This window comes from Rutidosis leptorrhynchoides, unplaced genomic scaffold (assembly GCF_046630445.1).
Source record: "Rutidosis leptorrhynchoides isolate AG116_Rl617_1_P2 unplaced genomic scaffold, CSIRO_AGI_Rlap_v1 contig491, whole genome shotgun sequence".
In the NCBI taxonomy this organism is placed as follows: domain Eukaryota; kingdom Viridiplantae; phylum Streptophyta; class Magnoliopsida; order Asterales; family Asteraceae; genus Rutidosis; species Rutidosis leptorrhynchoides.
In genome coordinates, this window is record NW_027266721.1 from 53,698 (window position 1) to 64,567 (window position 10,870).

The window sequence follows — 10,870 nt, forward strand, 5'->3', positions numbered from 1 at the left end:
CTATTACCACTTCTGTCCAGGCAAGGCCAACTACACTTCAAAATACAAAGTAACTCCAGAACATTTTCTTGAAAATGGATAGGCATTGCTGAGTATTGATCATGTAAAATGTGGAAGAAAGTGTGGTGTCAAAGTATGCTTGGAGCACAAGTTTTAGTCTTGCACACCAAGTGTTCAACAAAATGCAAAAGCAATCCTCGAAGTCTTAAATGCCGAGAGTTGTTGATCAAAAGATATTAAGTAAAGCAAGGAAATTGATTCCTTTGCAAATCTTGAATCTTGAATCAAGTTTTATTTACATCAGAAAAACATCAAAAATACTCCTTTTCTCTCTTCTGTCAAGTTTTTGGGCTGCTTTGTTCTTGTTCTTTTTGTTGTTTTTGCTGCTGCCAAGAAAATTGGTTCATTGAGCTTGTCTTTCCGTTATAACATAATTATCCAGGGATGTGTTACAAACAATGATGTTGAGAAGGGAATGGAACTTCTTCGAGAAGCTTTTGATCGAGGGTTTTCTGCAGATTATTTCACAGCAAATATGATAGTAAATCTGTTATCTGATCGTGGTTTAGATGAAAAGAGTAAACAAGCAGGTACGTTTGTTATAAGCTTTTAAAGAAATCTTCATTCATTTTTGGAAAAATGAAGCTGTTTGCTAAATTTGATGCTAAACATGAGTTTCTGTACTTACGTTATCCTACTGTTTGTTTTGACAGTCCATTCTGCTTTGGGATTGGTAAAGAAGCAGTAGTCCATAATTGGCCGTCCTTATTGCTAATCAACTTTATCGAAACTGAAGCTGACAGTAGGTTTCCTGAAAGAGCATAGACTAGTTAAATCTTTTCAGGTTTAATTTTATTTTATTTTTGATCAATCAGTAAGTAGTTAAATAAAAAAGAGTCTTTACAAACACTCAGCTCCAAATTAAGGAGCCAAGAAACAAAAACCAGATACATGCTCTCTTTACCTACAGTCTACAAATTCAGTCTCATATGAATATTATTGGACGTCTAACGGGCAGACCCTCGGAATAGTTAAACTAATTTCCATTCCTCCAGGTCAGGTTGTTGCCGTGAAGAAGCTTCATTCACAACAAGATGAAACAGATCCAGCATTTGAGAGTGAGATTCAAGCGCTTACAAAGATACGACATCGAAATGTGGTGAAGCTATACGGATACTGTCGCCGTTTACAACAATCGTTTCTCATTTACGAATTCCTAGAGAGAGGGAGCTTGGCGAATATCCTGAGGGGAGACGACAAAGAACAAGCACGAGAATTGGATTGGATTAGAAGGATTAATATCGTGAAAGGAGTCGCTAATGCATTGTATTACATGCATCATGATTGTACGCCAAGTATAATTCATAGAGACATTTCGTCGAAGTTGGATAAAAACTATGAAGCTCACGTTTCTGATTTTGGGACGGCTAGGAATTTCGATGTTGATTCTTCTAATTGGACCGGTCTTGCAGGAACATATGGATATATCGCTCCAGGTAATTTCAATTTCATTCTCCTGATTAATTCGTTTCGGTTAATTTTGAGCCGATTTTAATGGGTTCATCCTGGAATCAAAACCGGCAATTCAGAAACGAGAGTTGTCTTAAATGGGTTCGGTATTATTTCAGACCAGATTGACATTTTGATTAAGCCGATTCAATGGGTTCATCTTGGAATCAACCCTTGAACCAATTACTAGTCCAGTTTGCCTTAAAAACAGGCGGTTCGGCTCTTAAAACTCACCAATTGAACTTATTTTGTGCCGGTCTAGCTCCAAAACCAATTTTATAATTATCTGAAATCGCACCGAATCGCATCAATTCCAGTTCGGTTTTCTGTTCGAAGTCGACAATTATTTCAAGGTTATAACTTTTGTGTTCATTCCATTCATGCAGAACTTGCTTACACAATGAAGATAACCCAGAAATGCGATGTATACAGTTTTGGAGTAGTGACATTCGAAGTGATGGTGGGTCATCATCCAATAGAACTAATGCCTTCTCTTTCGGATTCGTCGCCATTGTCCTTGTCGACAATTGACATAGTTTAACTTGGCCATTTATAATTTGGTTAATAAAATATCCAATTTATCAAAATAAAATAGTATTACATGTGATGTGAATGAGAAAAATGAACTATATCAGGTCAATTTAGACAATTTAAAGTTTGGAGAGTCAATTAAGTACGTTTGAAGCTTAGGGAGCCAAATGTTAAAACGACTAAACCTTGAGTATCTACATGCATATTCAACTCCATCTTTCTGCTTTGGTTCGATTTCTTCATTTCACTCTCATTCGTGTCTGGTTTTCGTTCTTCAACCTAATTTAATTTTCTCAATCGGCAGAGCAGATGATGATGACGCCATGGAGAAATCCTTCTCGCCTTCGTGTCTCGTTTGCTCATTCATATGTAAGATCTTACTCTCGCTCTCGTTCCGATTCTCCTCCTGCAAATGTAGTTAGCCGACATTTTGTTAGGGATAAGCTCAATAAAGGGTTTAACACTCTTGACGATGCTCTTACTTTGTTTGAAAGTATGATTTCTATGCATCCTCCTCCGTACATCGGCCAATTCAATAAACTTTTGGGGGAAATTGCTAGAATGAAACATTATAAGTCTGCTATTTCTCTTTATGGGCGGATTACTATGTCTGGAATTTCACCTGATATTTGCATGTTGAGCATCTTAATCAACTGTTTTTGTCGCCTGGGTCGGGTCAGTTCTGGTTTGGCTGTCTTGGCAAAGATCCTGAAACTTGGGTTCACCCTACTGTCGTCACCTTCAGTACTTTGATTAATGGAATGTGCTTAGAGGGCAAAGTCACTGAAGCTGCAAGGTTGTTTGATGACATGGTTAAGGAAGGTTATGATCCCGACTTAATTACTTTCAACACAATGATCAATGGTTTGTGTCAAGCAGGAAATATTGACGTGGCTAGTAAACTGTTTCGAGAGGTAGCTAAGAGGGGGATTGGAGCCTGATGTTATAACATTCAACACGTTGATAAATGGATTGTGCAAAAAGGGTGATGTATCTGAAGCTATTACAGTGTTCGATGATATGCTCAAGAGGGGTTGCACACCTGATTTAATTACATACAACACAATCGTAAATGGTTGTGCAAAACAGGCGATGTGGAGAAGGCTATTCACTTGTTACAGAAAATGTTTGAAGGAGGTGTGGAGCCTGATGTAGTGGCATATAGCAATGTTATCGATGGTTTGTGTAAGAATAAGCAAGTGCAGGAAGCATTTGATCTCTTTGATGAAATGAAGAGCAAAGGCATTACACCTACGGTGGTTACGTATAACTCTTTTAATTGATGGAATTGTGTAAATTAGGTGCATGGGATGAAGTTAAACAGCTATGGAGGGAGATGGTTGCTCGAAATATACAGCCAAGCACCCATTCATTTAACATAATGGTCGATGCTCATTGTAAAGAAGGGCTTGTTTCAGAGGCCAAGGCAATTGTCGAAATGATGATTGATCAGGGTCAAAGGCCAATACGGGAACTTTTAATACATTGATCGATGGGCATTGCTTACGTGGTCAAATGCACGAAGCCCAAAAGTTGTTCCGCTGTATGGACTCACAAGGCGTTTCTCCTGACGTTAGAACTTATAACATCTTGATAAATGGGTATTGCAAATCTAAAATGATAGATGAAGCAATAAAACTTTATGACGAAATGTCTAAAGTAAGGTTATTTCCCAATTCTGTCACTTTCAACATTCTTCTTGATGGGTTTGTTTCGAGCAAGGAAAGTTGCAGAAGCAAAACAACTTTTCAACAAGATGTCTGCTTCCGTCAACCTCCAGATATGGTCACTTGTTGACTTTGTTAGATGGTTTGGTAGACAATGGGCATCTTGAAGAGGCAGTGGGCTTGTTTAAACTAATGCAAGACAATGGTTTATCTCCTGGCATTGAATGCTTTAATATTATCATGAAAGGTTTGTGCAAATCTGGTCAGCTGAAAGCTGCAAGAGATATGTTTCTTAGTCTCAAATCCAAAGGGCTACGTCCCGATGTATATACATATTCTGTAATGATGCAAAGGCTATGTAAGGAAAGACTTTTGGATGAAGCATGCAATTTGTTTAAGGAAATGGAGGATGCTGGTTGCTGTGCGGATAGTTGCTGTTATAACATAATCATCCGAGGATGTATTACAAACGATGATATTGTGAATGCAATGGAACTTCTTCGAGAAGCTTGTGATAAGGATTTTCTGCAGATTACGCCACAGCAATTTGATAGTGAATCTGTTATCTGATCGTGGTTTAGATGAAAAGAGCAAACAAGCAGGTACGTTTATAATGAACTTTTCATTCTGTAGGAATTATGAAATTGTTAGATAATTTTTGTGCTACTTCTGAGTTTACATTATCCTTTTGTTTGTTTTGACAGTCCATTCTGCGTTGGGTCTGGTGAAGAAGCAATAGTGCATAATTTTTTGTTTGAGGCTTTGATTATTCTAGCATCAGCTTTTGCTCATCTTTTCAGGTGTGATTCTGTTTTATGTTTATGGTCCTTTCGAACGAATCATTTTTTCCCCAGTGAGTTTATGTAGAGGTAGACTAGTTTAACACGAGACTTTTCTAGTAACACTGAAACTTATCCTCTGATACATGTTGACAGTAAATGTATTACTACTCTATCGGAAAAAATGTTTAGTTTTCATTTCTGTTTTGGCATTTATTCTCTTATACATGTTGTTGGTGTCTCCCATTTGATCGGGTTCATGTTTGTGGAAACTCAGTCCCTAACAAGTCGTCCACCAAAACGATCTGTTCTATGGCACATTGTTCTGTGCTGATTTTTAAAGAACAGGAAATTTGGTTTGCCTTGCCGATGTTCACATCATCTGAAATGCTTTCCTGACGAACACTAGCTAGGAAACAACTAATTCTCAGCGAATTTTTTACGATTTTACTGTCAGATTACAATAGGACAAGTCGATTTTGTTAGGATTTTGCTGCAGCAGCATTCGATTTGAGCAAGTAATTTCGAATACTTTTAGACCAGACAGGCATTTGATTGAGCCGATTTAAATGGGTTATCTTGGAATTAACCCTTGAACCAAATTACTGGTCCCGTTCAACTCTTAAACACACCAATTAGTCTTAGAACTTGTTTTGTGCCTGTTTTAGGGCCAAAACCAAATTTATAATTATCTGAAATCGAACTGAACCTTTCGAAGTTGACATTTATTTCCATGTTATAACTTTTGTTTCATTCATTCATGAAGAACTTGCTTGCACAATGAAGATAACCCAGAAATGCGATGTATACAGTTTTGGAGTAGTGACGTTCGAGGTGATGATGGGACATCATCCAATAGGTCGACAGTGTCGAGCTTGACATCCCCTGGCTTACTGATTGATAAAGATTAAAGCTGTGGCTACTGCATTTAATTATTGCTCATTTTCTTTTGTTAAACGGGAGGGTAATAAGCTAGTCTATTCTCTAGCTAAATTTATACGGCTCTACCCGATTTTCTACTCGTTTTTCGCTTTGTGAGCTGCCTCTTGGTGTAACCGATATTGTGGACAATATCGAACGTTTTTATTGAATGAATGAAGCCGACTATTATAAAAGAAATGTTGTATTTTGCATCGTCAAAGCGTTTAACATTTATTAACTGGTTCGAGACCAGACCATACAGTAAAATTACACTTTCAAACATTTAACATAATGGTCTTTGTTAAATCCTCTCAATCGATTCTTTCGAACAGAATTAAGGAATGCAAAATCTGTTGTGGGAAGCTTTTCAAAGCCCCCAAACGCTGATGGAATATATAATTCATAGGTAACATGATGATTTTGACGAACACCGATGGAATATATGTCAGAAATTTTTATCAGGAGGTCGTTGCAAACCGAAGGAATGCAATGCTGGATGTGCAAAAATGTTTGGAAAGATTCATACAGAGTTTGCTTCCTTTACACGGCGCCCAGTAAATCCTCCTTGTGTCATTATCCTTGTTAATAATCACCTTCTTATCGGTTAATTTTGTACGTCTTGATTTTCATTTACGTAATGGTGTTACCTCATTGACTCCTTCATAAATGAATGAAAAATGGGTGGACCAATTATATATACAGCTTATTGGTAGATTTTTTTCTTGATATCCTCCCATTCTTTTTCTCTGGCCGCTCTGCGAAATTCAGTTCATAGAATGTACGAGTAACGTCAAAACAGAGATGTTAAATGCTTGAAAATGCAAACTTATAACAAGAAGTCAAGAACAGTAAAAGGAAAAAGAAGAAACTTTGATTGAGCTGCAACTTTGCCAATTTTATCATTAGGAATCAATATGCTGCCAAGACAGCCTTTTATACGAGCTATCTCCATCTGATTACAAGGGAGGAATTTCTAACACTCAACTGATTGAAGCATAACAAGTGGCTCCCATAAACTAATTAGGACACTTGATTAATTCCTATTGGCCTTTACAATGATTGGTTTAGCTAAGAATTGGTTAAAAGATCAAAACATATTTTCATTCAACTCATAAAACCGCCTGTTTCAATGGTTAGTTTAGCTAGGAATGGTTAAAAGATTCAAGTTGATTGCTTATGACAACAAATAGCTTAATTAGTGCGTCGTCTTCTTGCCTATACAAGTTGGAATTGGGTGTTAAGATTTTGTTATTGAAGAATGATTTCGCCAGAGATAGAATCATTTACGGTGTATATTGATCACTCAATTACTATTTTTCAAAATTGATTGATTTATTATTATTGGTTTTCCAATAGAGTGCAACTCGTTACCTAGATTAGAATGAAACGATGTTGAGACAATATGGGAAAAATGACTGAGAAGAGAAAAACTACTGATACATTACGATTGTCGACTGATCCAAAATATACGGAGGAAGTAGGCAAGGACATTTTTAGATTTCGGATTAATGTGGCCGAATTCTAACGTGCAGTTATCCCGATCCTCGGGATGAAACTTTTAACTCTTAGTCTATAAAAAACCGTGCCCGGTGCAGAGAACGTAGTCCACAAAAGAACAACGTTATGTTCTTTCAATCAGTTTATTGGAGACTCCATGAAGACTTCTTTACCCAGCTTTGTTATCCCCATCTGTAAATTATTACGGAGTATGTAATAGTCCCTTCTACTGTTCTACATATTCATTTCACTCCCTTTTTTTTGTTGTGACTCGGAGGAGGAGTGGAATAATACATGCCCTAATTTGTGCTAGTATTGATGTTGATGTGCTAGGAAAACTCTAGGAGCCTTCTTGAAATACTGAGTTTTATCTGACCTTCAAGAAAGTAGGGTTACTGTTTACCTGTCTTTTACGATGTTCTTCCATCTGACGTGCGAAGGCAAAAGGGGAAATTCGAAGAAGCCTTTGCTAATCATCATAAAGAAGCCTTGACCAAAGTGGCCAATCTCTCAGGATGGTCTATTGGGACGAGGTATAATATAATAAGTTTTGATGAAGAGATTAGTTTTGATAATTGACTACTAAAACAAGTTGGTTTTTGAATATATATTTTACTTTACCTATTATGTCATGTATATTGCATGTTTGTTTGTCTATTGTTATACTAGTTCTATTATCTCTCTTTTGTGTTAAGGCCTGAAACAGATGTTATCAATGATATTGTTCAAGAGATACTAAAGAAATTAAGACTAAGAGACACATGTTCAACATGTTTTGATGGCCTGGTTGGAATCCAGGACCTTTGGAAGAAATTCCAGGAGAAAATATGCTTAGATTCAAATGATGTTCGCTTCATAGGATATGCGGAATGGGTGGAATCGGCAAGACAACTTTAGCTAGATTTGCTTTTGAGGTTATGGCAACACAGTTTGAAGGCCAAAGTTTCCTTGCCAATGTCCGTGAAAAAGCAAAGATAGAAAACTACGTTCTATACAAAAGCAGCTTCTTTCAAAAGCAGCTTCTTTCAGATGCATGGAAAAGTGCAATAAGACGATTAAAAAGAGATTCTCCAGATAAGATATTTGATGTTCTTAAAATAAGCTTTGATGGGCTCCAAGAAACCGATAAAATAATTTTTCTAGACATTGCATGCTTCTTCAATGGCTGGCCAGTAACAGTCGTGAGCCAGAAATTGGTTTACGTGCTCTTATTGAGAGATCACTTTTGACTGTTTATCAATTGAAAGACCTGCCTCAACACAAAGAATTGCAGATGCACGACATGTTGCGAGACATGGGGAGAAAAATTGTCGAGCAAGAATCTCCTAATGAGCCTGGAAAACGTAGCAGGCTATGGAAAGAAGAGGATATCCTCCATGTCTTAACCCAAAATACTGTAAGTCCTTACCATCAAGCTTTGAACCATATAAACTTGTTCCTCTCGAAATGTCTTACAGCTCCATTGAAAAGCTCTGGGAGGGAACCAAAGTAAGACTTATATTTTCTTTTTAATTAAAATATTATTATTAAGCCTACATAGATGCAATATACTGTAGTACTATAGTGGCAAAAGTGACTAATTGCATTTTCTTTATTGTTTCCAACAGCATCTACCAGAGTTAAAATCAATTCACCTGCATTCCTGCTATCATCTCATTGAGACTCCATGCCTAACCCATGCTCCAAATCTCCAAATCATGACTTTTGAATATTGTTCAAAGCTTGATAATTTTCAGAGGATTTGGAAAGTTTGAAAAGCTTGCTAGAGCTAGATGCAAGTGGCACTGCTATAACAGGGCTGCCAAGCATAACTGGGTTGAATTCACTTGAGAAACTCAATGTATTTGGTTGCTTTAAGCTTGATAATTTTCCAGAGGATTTGGGGAGTTTGGAAAAGCTTGCTAGAGCTAGATGCAAGCGGCACTGCTATAACAGGGCTGCCAAGCATAACTGGGTTAAATTCACTTGAGAAACTCGATGTATTTCGTTGCTCTAAGCTTGATAATTTTCCAGAGGATTTAGGGAGTTTGAAAAAGTTGGAAGAGATTGATGCAAGGTTAACTGCAATATCGGAGCTACCATCCACCATTGTAAACCTACAAAGACTAAAAAGTTTGAACTTGGCACAGTGCAAAAATCTTAAAGCTCTTCCAAGCGTAACTGGGTTGAATTCACTTGAGAAACTCAATGTATCTGATTGCTCTAAGCTTGATAATTTTCCAGAGGATTTAGGGAGTTTGGAAAAGTTGGAAGAGATTGATGCAAGGTTAACTGCAATATCGGAGCTACCATCCACCATTGTAAACCTACAAAGACTAAAAAGTTTGAACTTGGCAGGCTGCAAAAATCTTAAAGCTCTTCCAAGCGTAACTGGGTTGAATTCGCTTGAGAAACTCAATGTATCTGATTGCTCTAAGCTTGATAATTTTCTAGAGGATTTAGGGAATTTGAAAAAGTTGGAAGAGATTGATGCAAGGTTTACTGCAATATCGGAGCTACCATCCACCATTGTAAACCTACAAAGACTAAAAAGTTTGAACTTGGCACAGTGCAAAAATCTTAAAGCTCTTCCAAGCGTAACTGGGTTGAATTCACTTGAGAAACTCATGTATATGGTTGCTCTAAGCTTGATAATTTGCCAGATGATTTGGGGAGTTTGAAAGCTTGCTAGAGCTAGATGCAAGTTGCACTGCTATAACAGGGCTGCCAAGCATAAGTGGGTTGCGTTCACTTGAGAAAGTCAATGTATCTTGGTGCTATAGTCTTAGGAGTCTTCCTGAGGATTTGGGTAGTTTGAAAATGTTGGAAGGGCTTGATGCAAGTTGTACTGAATTATCAGAACTACCATCCACCATTGTAAACCTAGAAAGACTAAAATTGTTGAGCTTGGAATACTGCAAAAACATTAAGCTCTTCCAAGAGGCATAAGTGGTTTGAAATCACTTGAGATACTCAATTTACGTGGTTGTTCTAAGCTTGAAAGTTTTCCAGAGGATTTGGGAGGTGGGTGGGAATCACTTGAGATTCTCGATGTATCTGTTGTCCTAAGCTTGAAAGTTTGCCAGAGGCTTTGAAAAGATTTGGGGATTTGGGGAAATCCCAAAATTCCTCACACGTGCCGAATTGGTACCTCCATCACCTCCATATCGGCTGGTTGTCATTGGAAGAGGATTGAGAGAGTAAAAGTGATAGGAAGAAGATAACATGTGACCATTGGAAAGAAGAAGAATTGCAAAGAGGAAAAGTTTTGTATTATTATTTCTTAATTATTCGCACTATTAACAATTGCAAAGAGGAAAAGAATTGGGAACAAAAGTCTACAACTCCGATTCTCTCGGTAAGCACTAAACAAGAACACACCTTGGTACAGCTCTACACAAGTCTACAACTCTGAACCTTTTAAACAAGCCTACAACTCGGTTTAAAATACTGTTAAGCATGGTGTTTTCAACATTTAATTATCTAAGTTAACGTATGAGAAGAAAACTTAAGCAATAAGGAGAAAAAGTAGATCCGAATATTACCATCTACTCCTTCATAATTTTCGATCACAAATGAGAGTTTAAATACAAGAGTGATTCCAATGGCTCGACCAAAAAGTAAAACCGCAGTTTTGGAAAAAAGTAACTTTCAGGTCATTAGAAATATCAGTATGTAGAGTTCAGCAGCAATACCACTTCTGTCAAACACTTTGTCGAACACTTTCCGTCAATTCGTTTCAGTAAAATCTCAGAGCTTTGGGAATTACTGATTCCGTTAAACGCATCGTTTTGAGTCGAGTAACTAGCGTTTCCACCAATTTCTCGGTTCATTACTTCAATTTCATTTGGTCGGTTCAATTGATTATGAACCCATCCGTCAATTACATGGATATTTCTCTTTGGTCCGATTGTAAGAGACGAATTGATCACGTTTCCGTCGATCTTTTCCGTCAATTTCTTTAGATAGGTTCGAGTTTCCTCGAGA

At 37.4% G+C, this 10,870-nt stretch overlaps 2 pseudogenes; both read left to right on the forward strand.

Annotated features, from left to right (window-relative positions):
• LOC139884017 (uncharacterized) overlaps positions 1-2,050 on the forward strand; it is a 45,661-nt pseudogene extending 43,611 nt beyond the window's left edge.
• Positions 2,051-2,355: 305 nt separating this feature from the next.
• On the forward strand, positions 2,356-5,397 carry LOC139884018 (uncharacterized; annotated as a pseudogene).
• Positions 5,398-10,870: the final 5,473 nt, after the last annotated feature.